The sequence below is a fragment of the Acomys minous genome (assembly GCF_964271855.1).
Source record: "Acomys minous genome assembly, chromosome: 2".
Taxonomy (NCBI): Eukaryota; Metazoa; Chordata; class Mammalia; order Rodentia; family Muridae; genus Acomys; species Acomys minous.
The window spans coordinates 82,278,016-82,292,296 of record NC_140484.1 but is presented as its reverse complement, the minus strand read 5'-3'; positions in this window follow the sequence as shown (position 1 = coordinate 82,292,296).

Below are 14,281 nucleotides of genomic sequence, written 5' to 3'. Positions count from 1 at the left end.
TCTTTGTCTAGGAACGGAATGCCATGAATTTCCTGGACTCATGTTACTGTATCTGTTGAACAGTTATGTTCAAATCAGGTCTCACTTATGCAACCATTTCTAGAAGAGACATCTCACAGCAGACTTCTTGGTCCTCTGGCTCTTAAAATCTGTCTGCCCTCCCATTACTGTAATGTGCTTTGGGTGCAGGAGTTGCATTGTAGATAATCATATGATCTGTGTATGTCCTGTGTGTTTATTTTATGTAACAGTTTCCTCTAAGACTGAAACATTCTATCCTGCAAGGAAAAATAGCTTCAAGAGGTTCCTGAAACTGACCAGATTCACTAAGTGCCTGGTTGCCAGAGTAAGCAAAAGAAGCGGAGTCCCCCTCAGACAGAAGGAGGCCAAGCTGCAAAGACTGAGACTAGACCTACTGCCCACCTCACAGATCTACAGAATAATTGTTATTATTGTGTATAGTTTATTGATGTTAGAGAAAGCCTTTCCTTGGACTAAAGGGGGAGCTATGGCGATACTTTTTGTAAGCTGTCTAGAGATTGTCTCTGTATTACTCTCTGATTTCTTTGCCGGCATGGATCTGATTACAGGCTGGATTTTGGTCTTTTCATTATTATGAAACACCTCCCACTGTAGTATTTTGTAAACCTTGCTCTCCATCACCTTCTGATTGGTTAACTAAAGAGCTGAACAGCCAATAACTGGGCAAGAGAGGAAAAGGCAGGACTTCCAGGCCCAGAAAGAGAGGAGGGCGAGAGAGGAAGAAAGAGAGGTAGAGAGGGGAAGAAAATGAGGGAGAGAGGGAGAGGAAAGTGGAGAGAGCAGGAGTGCAGGTGGCAACAAAAGAGGGAGTCACCATCAGGACATGGATGAAGAACCAGATGCCAGAATGAAACTAGGATGGCAGGTATCAGGTCATGTGGTGGGATGCAGGCCAGGCCAGTATTGTCCAGTTAGAATAGCTGAGTATCTGCCCAACTATAGTTCCCTAAGCTTATAGTAAACATAAGGTATCCATGTCATTATTGAGAGCAAAGACAGAGCCATAGGAAGTCTATAGGGTTTCACTTTCTGGAAAGGATTTTGGTGGTCAGGAGTAAAGCCAAGACTGACAAATGAGGCTGTACAAAGTTCAAATGTTTCTACAGTCAAGGAAAGAATTGAATGATGACTCTAGAGAAGAGGAGAATATTTGTTAGCTGTACATATAACAGAGTACTAATATCAACAATATAGAAATAGAAGTGTCCTATGTGCCATATCTCTTGCAACCAGACCCCTATCATTTTCTACATTTAACAACTCAGCTTTTAAAAACAAGGACATCATGCAACTTTTAAGCAAATGGATGGAACTAGAAAAGATCATCCTGAGTGAGATAACCCAGACTCAAACAAACACACATGGTATGGCCTCACTTACATACATTTCTTTAAGTGTACATTAGCCAATAAGTAAAGAATAACCATGCTACAACTCACAGACCCAAAGAAGCCAAGAAGGGCCCAACAGAAGATGGGTTGAATCTTATTCAGAACAGGAAATGAAATATACATTTGAAGTAGACAGACAGAAAGGACTAGGTGGGGTTAGGGTTGGGGAGGGTAATGGGGTGGGGATCAGGAGTGCAGAAAGTAGGAGGGGGTGTAAGGGAGGACTAGGAGAAAGAATGGAAATTAGGGAGGGGAGGCTCCCAAGAGTCAATGGTGGTGATCCTAGCTGAGACTTCTAGCAGTGGGGGGGTTAGGGAGACTGAAGTCACTACCTCCTGTGGCCAGGTAAGACTTCCAGTGGAAGAAGGGGGTCAGCAACCCACCCAGAAAACCTTCAACCCAAAATTTGCCTTGCCTACAAGAGGCGTAGTGGTAAAGATGGAGCACAGATTGAGGGAATAATAAACCAATGGCTATACTGACTTGAGACCCACCCACTGGCAAGAGCCAATGCCTTTCACTATTAATGATAATTTGCTGTGCTTGCAGACAGGAGCATAACTGTCTTCTGACAGGTTTCATCCAGTAACTTATGGAAACAGATGCAGAGAAATACAGTCAAACAATAGACCCATCTCAGAGAGTTGTGCAGAAGAGTGGGAATAGGATAGAGGGAGCTGGAGGGCTCAAGGACACCACAAGAAGACTACAGAGTCAACTAAGATGGGCCTATAGGGGTTTACAGAGACAACTACCAACCAAAGAGTATGCATGGATGGGCCTAGACCCTCTGCATATGTATAGAAAGTCAACAAGTGGGTCACCTAACAATGGAAGAACAGGCTGTCTTTGAGTCTGTTGTCTGAAACTGGATCCCTTTCCTCTAGTTGGTGGAGAGGATACTCCTGGTGCGACATGAAAGGGCTGGGATTAGGCTGTAAAAAGATTAAATAAATTAATAAATTTTAAAAAACATTTAAAAGCCTTATATGTAAGGGCCACATAAATTAAAACAACATTAAAATTCCATGTCACCTCAATAAGATTGACTACCTTTAAAAATGCTGATGAAGATGGGAGAAAGAGCAATCCTCCTGTACTTTTGATGGGAGTGTAAACTAGTATAGCCACCTCTCTACAAGGTCTCTCACTGAACCAGGGGATCACTCATACAACTAGACTGGCTGGTGAGAGATTGTCTTGTCTTCATCACCCAGGACTGGGATTATAAAGTCACTCTGTCATGCTTGGCTTTTTACATTGGTGCTGCAAATCAAACACCATATTCTTTGTGTTTACAAGGCAAGTACTTTACCAACTGAGTTATCTATCTCAGCCCATGTTTTCTGTTTATTTCATTTTTAAATATTGTTTTACTTTTTACATATGCATTTAAATTATTACACATATATACAATAGACTGCCTACAGCAAGAAGAGCCATGACACAATCAGGAATTATATAAATGTTACATTCTTAGTGTTTTGGTTATTTGTATTTGATAGCCTTGAAGAAAACATCTTTCCTATCTTGATAAGTCTAAAATTCTGAATGTAAATCAATATCTATCATATCTTGTCATTATCAACTTAAAACATCTATCTAGACTTAAAAACATCTTAAACCCTAAGCAACTAAGCTTAATTTTAAAACTAAACTATCTGGTCTTCAACCCCATCAGAGACTTGAGAAGGAATAAAATTGATTAACTGAGTATACTGGGAGTGCAGGTTAGTACTTTCCAAATGAGATGATGACAGAGACGGTTTGCTACCTGAATTGTCATCCAAAACTCTCTATAATGTTGGAGGATCCTCTTCAGCCTTCTGGCCCAATATATCTGACAGACATATTTGTGAGACAGGAACTATAGAGGAATCTAGAAAAGGGTTTGGGATTCTTGGGAGATTGAACTACAAGTAGTTGTGAGTTGCCTAGTGGTGGGAAAATCCAACTCAGGTCCTCTGGAAGACCAGTAAGTGCTGAGTAACTGCCCAAGATGCTGGTGTTTGACAGGGTGTAATGTAAACATGTCTCTAGCCTCCTAGCTTTATAATTTCTCTGCCACGAAGGACTATAGCCTGGAAGTATGAGCCCCAACAAACCCTTTCACCCTTAAGTTACCACTGCCATGATATTTTATCACAGCTATTGGAACAGAAATCAAGATATCCTGGGTCAGTCAATTATTGTCCCTATGAAGGGCCAGACAGTAAACAGTTTCTGATTTTCAGTCCATATTACTTTGCGTGTACATTTCCATTCCTGTGGTAAACCAGCCACAGGAAATAAAAGCAAATAGGTATGCTGATGCCATGTAAAACCTCTTTGAAGACTTGGCACAGAGGCACACGGCCATAATGCCAGCATTGGAGAGGCTGTGATAAGAGGAATTTGAGCTCAAAGTCAGCCTGAGATACAGGAAGAGAACTTGTCTCAACAAAGTCAAACATAAAATAAGGAAAACCACATATAGGTTGTTACTAATACTGAAATTTAAACTGCACATGCTTTTGTGAAACATTTCTCTTTTTATTATCTTTTTATTCTCCCACTTAAAAATACAAAAATTGTGACCATATCCCTTGGATGGAGACGCCTGGTGGCACTCAGAGGAAGGATAATAGGTCACCAGGGAGAGACTTGATACCCTATGAGCATATACAGGGGGAGGAGGTCCCCCTCAGACACAGACATAGGGGAGGGGAGTAGGGCAGAAGTGGGAGGAAGGGAGGAATGGGAGGATACAAGGGATGGGCTAACAACTGAGATGTAATATGAATAAATTAATTTTTAAAAAGGAAAGGAGAAAAAAATACAAAAATTGGGATGGAAAGGTAGATGATCCGGTAAAGGCATTGCCACCAAGTCTGACAGGCCAGAGCATGATACAGGAGCCACATGGTGGACAATGGGAAATTCAGAACTGAGACCTATAAGTTGTCCTCTAACCTCCATCCATGTGCCATGTCACATGCATGTATGCCATACATACACATACAAATAAAACAAAAGTGTGAAAAATGTAAAAAGGACTCTAGGCTGTGGGCTTCAGAAAGACTGATGGTGTGGTCTGAATTTGGCATTTAGGCTACTATAGCTTATTGATCTTTGCTCTAGATCAGCTTTTGTCCATAAATGGTTGTGAACTGCTGACTTACAACTAAGTGAGGAGACCAAATGACCTTTAATGATGATTGGCCCTAAAGGCAACATCTATATTACCTCTTCCAAAACTTGTGGAACATTGCAGAAGAGTGCATGAAAATAACTTAAGAGCCAGAAAGGAGGAGTGTTGTGGGATGCTGTGCTCCAAGGATAACAAAGCTGTTGTACTCTTGAACTCTTAGCATCTGTGGCTACCTGCATAAGAATGAGACCATCAACAGTCTATCATGGGGCGGCGTGGGGGGGGCAGGGGGGCGGGAATTTTCTTCAGTGAGGTATCCAATTGTAAGGTGCCTAATATTCCTATAAATAGGCTCTCACCTATGCTCCTTTAAGCTATGTTATACTGCTTTAAGAAACAACAAAACTAAGATGCAACACTGAAAGGCTATCCATGATCCGGTAGATAGGCTTACCGGTCAGTAAGCCGGTTGATTCAATGGGTTAAAAAAGTATATCATATGACATTCATATTGGGAAATGGGGCGGGGGGGTATAAACTGCAGGGAATAGAATATGGGTCCATACAATCAAAGCGCACCATATATAGATATATATTTTTAGAACAAAAAGAACAAAGAAAGAAAAAAACAAATCCCCAGCCTACCTCCCTGAGTAAGGGACAGTTTCCTTCTCCCCACTCTCATATGCAGCTGCTGACTCCCATTAAAGAGTACCGTGCTTGTGTTTGCCACATCACCACCCAGTGCTTGCTGTGGGATAGGCCTTACATTAGTGCCTCTTTTTATATCCTTCCGTATTTAACACAGGAATCTTGTATTTTTAAAGGAAATCCTCAGGTACTTAAATCTCCCCTGAATAAAAATTATCCACAAGGACCTTACTTGGTGCAGAAGAGGAAACCTCTTCCCTGGGTGCTTTCAGTGGTGCTTCTGAAAAAAAGAAAGGTAGAAGAGATGTGTATTTTTTTAGACCCCAGAGAAGTTACAACTTTCTTTCTCTTTCACTCTTCTCCACGTTTCTGGGAGCAACAAGTTGTTTTCTGATTGTATTTGAGGCTTGCCCCACCTGAGGAAGATCTTGTCTAGTCTGAGATCAAAGGCTCTAGAGAGGGCTGGGGGGGGGGGGGTCGAATGGCCCTCCGTAGGCTCAATGGGTTAGAACAGGTGGTTTCTAGTTGTCATTGAAGCCGTTTGTGAGGTAGGATTGCCTGGGACACTTATCTTGTCTTTTTTTGGTATCTGGTCCTCTTCCTCTACAAAATATATAAACTTTCAAATGTATTATATATTTTGTATTAATACATGGATGGGCTGTGCACTGAGCACAGTTCAGTTAAAGATGATTCTCTGCATAACAAATTTTTTGTCTATGCCATTTAAAAGCATGGCACAATAAGTCCTGAGGATGTTGTAGCCAACTATTTATTGAGTATGCCTAACTGAAGTCTTGACTAAAGACTTTTGCATGTCTCAGTCAGTCTCAGAGCTGTTCCCATGTAGGGGGATTATCAAATTATGTTACCTGTAGATATCTAGAAACGGACCCACACAAGAAAGAAAAAACATAAAACTGAGTCTTAAAAAAAGAAAAATTATAGGTGTTCATCTAAATATTTCTTCACATTTTTTAAGTCTTCCGTGGTCTGAGGGTAGTTCTATAGATATGCTCTTGCCTCAAGACCATTGGTGTTTTACCCAAAGATGCTTAATTATAATGGACAATGCTTCTTTCTTTCTCTCACTGGCTTGCTCTGCAATACAGACATTTGAGTTCCTATCCTTTGGCAAGATACAATTTCTTCATCTAGAGTTTTATGTCAAGCCCATTCTGGCAAAACTGAGGATTAATGAATTAAAGAAATTTAAATTTCAACTAAAGACTCTTCCAGAATTCATAGATGGCATACAAATGTCTTCATGCTGTGAGATAGATGAGGCTGATGGCATGAAATGGACAGATATTCTGATCAAGAAATTCCCAACCAGGAGGCTGAGGTTCGTGACCCTGTCCATCTTGGACAAGATAAAGAGGACAGAATTGTCACAACCCTCTGGTGAGTGTATTGATAGGTTGTAATAAGAGTTAAGAGTTCTTAGGGATTTTATTTAAAGATTTAGCTTTCATCTTCTGTAGACCATAGGGTCTGTGTCATAACTATATATCTTTTTTTAATTGGCACAATTATACAGTTATTGAACACATCAATTGTACACCTTGTATCTTGAAAATGGCCACTTGATGCTAATACATGAAAGCATATGGCTTTGTTACAGCAAAACTTTAATAGTAGGCAATTAGTGCTATACATTTCCCTCTTAGGACTGATTTTCATGTGTCCCAGATATGTTTTTTAATGTTGTACTTTTACTTTTGATTATGGGAATATTTGGTGTCTTATTCCCTTTTATACTACACAATTCCTTCTCAAGAATATTTTTATTCTTTGAGAATTTTACACAATGCATTTTGATCACATTTATCCCTCATACTCCCCACCCCCATATCCTACCCATGCTTTTATTCACAGCACTTGGGACACAGGAGTAGGAATATTTCTGAGTTCACAGCCAGGTCAGTCTTTTCTGCCCAACAAGCTTCAGGCCAAGTAGGGGTACACAGTGGAGCCTATGTCAAATGTTTTCTTCTCATATTTCATACATGTATATGAGCTAAAACCACACACCCCACTTACTACCTTGAACTCCTCAGTGTCTTTCCTAACTTCTGATTGTGTGTTTTTCTTTTATAATTAACTTGGTAATTCCAATTAGTGTTATCCATACATGAAGAATGTGGAGCCATTTACTTTTATAAAATTCTTCTAATCATCTGGGAACTGTAGGAGTTAATTTTTGTCAGTTTTTTCAAAATTTAGGGTGCTCTAGTGGTCTGATAGCCTTTTCATATTTCTCTTGTTGTACTTTCCCTGAAGATGAACTGTACTGGTTCCTCCTTCCCAGATAGAATATCTTCTAGTTATCCATAAAGAAAACGCATACACATATACAAACACAAATATTTATTTAAATATATATTTAAATTTGCCCATCAAATATTGGCCACAGAGTCAGATTATAAAGCACTATAATCTCAGCACTAGGGAGGCTGAAGGTTGAAGACCGTCAGTTCAAGATCATCCTGGCTCCATAAGGAGATCTGTCACAAAACAAATTGATCATGTAATGTGTAATGTGATTCTCATCCCTTTAGAGTCACTAATCTTATATTCTTCTTAGTTCGTGGCAATTGTATTTGTCCATTAAATCTGAAAATCTGTTTCTCCTTAGGCTTCAAGTTATACATATCCTGAACTGTGTGTGATTTGCTTTATAAATTCATAGTAAATTATATAGCTTGTTATATAAATTTATAGTATAATTACCTAGTAAAGCACTATGTAACCTTGAAATAGTAACTTCCTATATTTGTCTTTAATCTTCAGTATGTCATTATTGTGTTGATTTAATAAAGACTTAATTATTGTGATTTTTTATGTGTTATGGAACACATCTGAAATGCCATCTGTGGAGGGTTTGAAACCTGATGATTGCAAGTTGAAGGGAAACCCTAGGCTTACATAGAAGACTGTCTCAACTAATGATATGCTGTGAGTAGACTCACATCTGTGTTCCAAACCTCCCAGTTCATATGGAAACTTAATTGTCAATGTGATTAGAATTAAGAGATGAGGGCTTCAAGAAAGGTATGTCATAAGTGTCCAATACTCATGAGTTAGAAAATCTGCTTAGAAAAGAGAATGTAGGGGGTTTCCCTTTGTCCTTCCTGAAGCAGGATGAGGATGAAGAGACCCATCTTTGCTCATACCACAGCAATAACATCAGAATTTTCTAGTCTATAATTTTGAGAAAGGTTTATGTTCATCATAAATTATCCACCCTTGGGTAGTTTGGTCTAAGAACAAGAATAGACCAACACCCCCTCACTACCTTAAAGCTGAATTCATAACCTCTTGAACTCTCTTTGAGTTAATGGTATGTACCTCAAAGATAAAACTATATAAAAACATAACTGCCCTTGTTTTCAGAATTCACAGTTTCAAAAATGTTGGACACATATCTGAAAGGAAAAATTCAGAAAGTGAAAAATGGCACTCAGCATCTCTGGGTGCTGAAATAAAAGGTGGCTGTGGTTGCTTTGGGCCATTTACTCCTGTTACATCCCTTTCTGCACAGCATCCACTTTTTTTTTTTTTTTTTTTTTTTTTTTTTTTGTCACCTAGAATAGCCTCTCAACAAAGCCGGGAGCCCTTACAATGGAAAAAAACTTGGTTTCCTGGAAACCTAAGAGTGTATTGTATGTAGTGTGTTTGGGTCCACGTGACTGACAAGTGTTATGGTGGTAGCAATAGAAGCAGATAAACCAGAGCAATCATCAGCATAGCTGCCATAAGAAAATGTCGCAGGCCAGTGCCTTCAACTACAGAAATTCTAACTTCTCTCTGCTAAAAAGACTAGCAATGCAAGATCAGATGCTAAGAGCTTTTGTTTCTTCTAAGGCTGGCCTTGCAGCTCATAGGTAGGCTACCTTGCCTTCTTACTGTCTCCTCATGTGGCCTTTTATATGTGTATGTAATGGCCTTGGTCTTCCCTTCTTATAAGTCCTATTGGTTCCATTCTTACAACCTCATTTCATCACTGCATTTTGCTAATACAATCTTCTGGAAGATTTAGTACTTACTGTAAAGGTGCTCAAACTCTCTTTTGTTTTTAAAATGTTTATTTGCATTTGTGTGATACATATATATGGGGTTTTTTTGGGGGGGACTTGGTGTTGTTTGGTTGTTCATCACTCTACTTTGAGACACTCCTAGAGAGAACCACTCCAGGAAAGTCTTCAAGGCTTTGGGCTCCAGCTGAGGCTCTGAGTTCCAGTTGCTCCAGGTTCCAGCAACAACTTGGGTGGAATTGCTGATCTGCTGAAATCCTGCTGACTACACTAGGGGAATCATTCCCAGGAACTGACACCCATTCTTGTTTTCCTTAATCTCCTTTCCCTCCTATTTAGGATAGTCGGGTGGTAAGGGAGGTATATTCATTTAAAAAGTTCATAATAAAGTATAATCGTTAAGTAAACTGAGCCTACAACCCATCTTAATCTAGACTGAGAAGATAGGTGCACTACGGCCCTCACAGGCCAGGGCACCAGGATGGCCCAGCTTCTGTACCCTCCAAAGACAGAGCAGTCTAGGAAACACTGTGGGGTAGTTTTGGGCTTCTCTCCCCATCAGTGGCTTACAGACTATATGTGATTCCCCAGATCTAGGTAGCCTTTCATCCTGAATTCTGACTTCAACAAAAATATAGAAAAAAAATTTCTACAACCTAAAGAAAGAGATGACTATAAATACACAAGAAGTTTACAGAACACCAAATATACTGGACTAGAAAATAAAATCCACCTATTGTATCATAATCAAAACAGTACATCTACAGAAAACAAAGAAAAATATTAAAAGCTACAAGGGAAAAAATCCAAGTAACATAGAAAAGCAGACCTAACATAATTACCCTTCACTTCTCAACAGAGACTCCAAAAGCCAGAAGGGTCTGGGCAGATGACTTGAAGATGTTAAGAGATGACAGATGTCAGCCCGGACTTCTATTCCCAGCAAAATTTTCAATCACTATAGATGGCAAATACAAGATATTTCAAGACAAATCCAAATTTAAACATTATATATGCAGAATTCCAGCCCTACAGATGATACTAAAGAAAAACTTCAACACAAGAAGGTCAACTACACCCCAAAAAACAAATATATAAATAAGTCCACTACGGCAAAACCATAAGAAGAGAAACACACACACACACACACACACACACACACACACACACACACACACACACACCACAACCACCACCACCACCACCACCACCACCATCAAAATAACTGGAATTAACAATCATGAGTTTTTGGCATAAGGATATTGTGTAATTCAAATGCTGATTTCTCTTCCTACTCTCATAACTGGTTGTAAGCCTTGTTCTGAGAATTTCCCATCTGAAGGGTGTATAAAACTATGCTGACCAACTCTCCCCATGATATGTCAATAAAGCAGCTTATAGCCAATTGATGAACAGAAGAGAGAATAGGGCTGGACTTCCTGCTAGTCAAGGAGGAGGAGTTAGAAGAGGGAGTAGGGGTTTGAGCCACAGGATTCAGCCACAGGCAGAGGTGCAGAAGAGATGAAGAAGATTCAGCTGGAGAAAAGAAAGAACTAAAAAGCAAGTAACTTGAGGATTTTGACAAAGATGGAGTCAGGATGACATAGAGGGTTAAGAACAGATCTGCTTAAACTGGTCAAGACTATGTTGTAAAGCTTATTATAAACCAATATAAAGAAGTCCAAATTATTGATGTGATAATGAGGTTAAAAGATAAACTAAGAGAAACAAAGACGTTTTTATAAAAATAAGTTCAACAATCAGTCATTAATATCTATCAACATCAGTGTACTCAATTCCCCAATAAAATGACACAGGCTTGCCTGGCGATGTCGTATAAACCTGTAATCCCAGCACTCAGGGAGGCAGAGGTGTGGGTCTCTGTGAGTTTGAGGCCAGCCTGATCTTCAAAATGAGTTGAGGACAGCCAAATCTACACAAAAACTCTCTCTTGAAAAACAAAAACAAACAAACAACAACAAAAGACACAGGCTAACAGAACGGATTAGACAAAAACAAGATTCATCATTCTTCTGCATGAAAGAAACACACCTCAGCAACAAAAATAGATATTACCTAAGAGTAAAGGGCTTGAAAAAGATATTTGCAAGCATACATACCAAAAAGCAAGCTGGGGAAGCCATTCTAATACCTAATAAAATAGACTTTCAACCAAAATTAATCAAAAGAGACATAGAAGTACACTTCATTATCATCAAAGAAAAAAAACACTAAGATGACTTTTCAATTCTGAATATCTATGCCCCAAATACAAGGATACGCTCATCTAGAAAGAAACACTACTAAAACTTAAATCACACATTGAACCTCACATATTCATAGTAGGAAATTTCACCATACTTCTCTAACCAATGAATTGGTCATCAAGACAGAAACTAAACAGAGAAATAATGAATCAAACTGATGTTCTAAACCAAATAGACCTAACAGATATCTACAAAACCTTCTATCCAAACACAAAAGAATATTTCTTCTTTTCAGCACCTCATAGAGCCTTCTCCAAAAATGACCACAAGGAAATCTTCAACATATAGAAGAAAACTCATGAAACACCTTGTATCTTATCAGATCACCATGTAATGAAAGCTCAAATTCAACAACAACAGAAACAACAGAAAATAAAAGAACTTCTGGAGGTATTACCATCCGTGATTTCAAGTTGTACTACAAAGCAATAATAATAAAACCCATATGAATTGGCATAAAAACAAACAGGCTGATAAATGGAATCTACTCAAAGTCCCAGAAATAAACCACACACTTAGGGATGCTTGATTTTTAAAACTTTTTTATTATATTTCTTTTTTTTACATTTACATTTATATTATTAAACATAAATAAAATAAACTACATATAGCAGGAAGAACCATAAAATAATCAGGAAGTATATAAATGTTGCATTCATAGTAATTTGGCTATTTGTATTTGGCAAATTTGAAGAAAATATCTTTCCTATCTTGGTGAATATAAAAGTCTGAGTGAAAATCAGTATTTATTATATTTCATCTCTGTTAACTTAAAACATCTATCTTCGCCTAAAAACATCTTATCACCTAAACAGTTCAGCTTAATAGTATGACTAAACTATCTGCTCTTCAACCCCATCAGAGACTTGAGATGGAACTTAAGTAAACCGGAAGTACAGGTTAGCAGTTTCAAAGATGAAAAAATAACAGAGACACTTTTGTGGGAAAGATTAAGCTTTGTCACAGGTGGAAGCAATCTTGGCGGGCTTTACCCTTGGGGGACCCCATGAATACCTTGTGACAGACTGTTTGGAGCCTTCCTGGGCTTGGAATTCAGGAAGCCGACCTGGGAACCCCACCTGGGCTATTGTTTTCCTAATTGACCCTCGAAGGGAGAAGGAGACCGCCCTTTGCATGTGACTGTGGCAGGTGGAGAGGAGAGAACAACAAGTTCAGCCCAGGCGAGAGCGTGTGGGGAGCAGCCACCAGGCCGGGCCAGAGAGACACCTAAGGACCCATCCCGTGGAAAGGATACCAGAAGGTTCACTCTTTTTTCCCTTTAACCTTTTTTCCTTCTTGTGTAAGCTAGTTGGGTTGTATAATAAAGTTTAATTGTTAAGAAACAGCCAACACACTTTATTGCCTGAATAGTCACCCAAAACTCTCTATAACATTGGAGCATCATCTTCTTTGACAACAAGACAGGTTAACTCCTGACAACACCCAGCCTATCTCAAAGAAGATGATGAGCATAAAAGAACCTTCTTATGGAGATGGCTTCAAATGTGGCAAACAGCCATTGGGCAAATCTCTTCATTTCTGCCACAGACAGAATTCTGCCTAAAATGGGCAAGCTTGGATGCAGGCAGAGTTGACAGCCAAACTCTGCCAAGACAGGATAAGCAAGTCCTCAATAGTTCCTGCCCTAGAAATATGCCCATCAGATATATTACACTTGATTTTTAACAAAGAAACCAAAACCACACAATGGAAAAAAGAAAGCATCTTCTTCAAATGGTGCTGGTCTAACTGGATTCCTGCATGTAGAAGAATGCAGATAGATACATATTTATCACTATGCATAAAACTCGATTCCATATGGATCAAAGACATCAGTATCTGACAAAGGGCTAATATCCAAAATATATTAAGAACTGAAGAAATTAAGCACCAACAAACCAAATAATCTAATAAAAATGAGGTACAGACCTAAACAGAGAATTATCAAAAGAGAAATTTGAAATGGCTGAGAAGCACTTAAGAAATGCTCAATGTCCTTAGTCATCAGGGAAACTAAAACCAAAACAACTCTGAGATTTTACATCAGTCACAATGGCTAAGATCAAAAATTCAAGTGTTGCCACATGCTAGTGAGGATGTGGAGAAAGGGGTACATTCCTCCAAGCTGGTGGGAATGCAAACTTGTACAACCACTGTGTAAATCCATCTGAAAGTTTCTCAGAAATTTGAGAATATATCTACCTCTATATCTAGCTATACCACTCCTGGGCATATATCCAAACGATGTTCCACAGTACCACAAGGATATTTACTCAACCTTTGTTCATAGAAGCATTATTAATAATAGCTAGCATCTGGAAACAATTTAGACATCCTTCACTTGAAGTATGGAAAGTAAATGTGCTACATTTATGCAATAGTATACTACTTAGGTATTAAAAACAAAGACATCAATAACTTTTCAGGCAAATGGAGAGTACTAGAAGAGATCATCATGAGTGAGATAACCCAGACAGAGAAATACACACGTTATGTACTCACTTTATGTGAATATTAAGCATGAAGTACAGGATAACCATGCTACAATCCATGGACCCAGTGAAGCTAAGTAACATGAAGAGGTAATGGGAGGATGCTTAATTCTTACTCAGAAGGGGAAATAAAATAGGAATTGGATTTGGATGAGTGTGAGGGAACAGGGTGGTAGAGAGGATAGGAAGGGGAGCCGGGGTGGGGCTAGGAGTAGGGAGAATGAGTGAGAGTGAAAGAGGGCTGGGTGAGAGAATGGAAATCAGAAGTGAT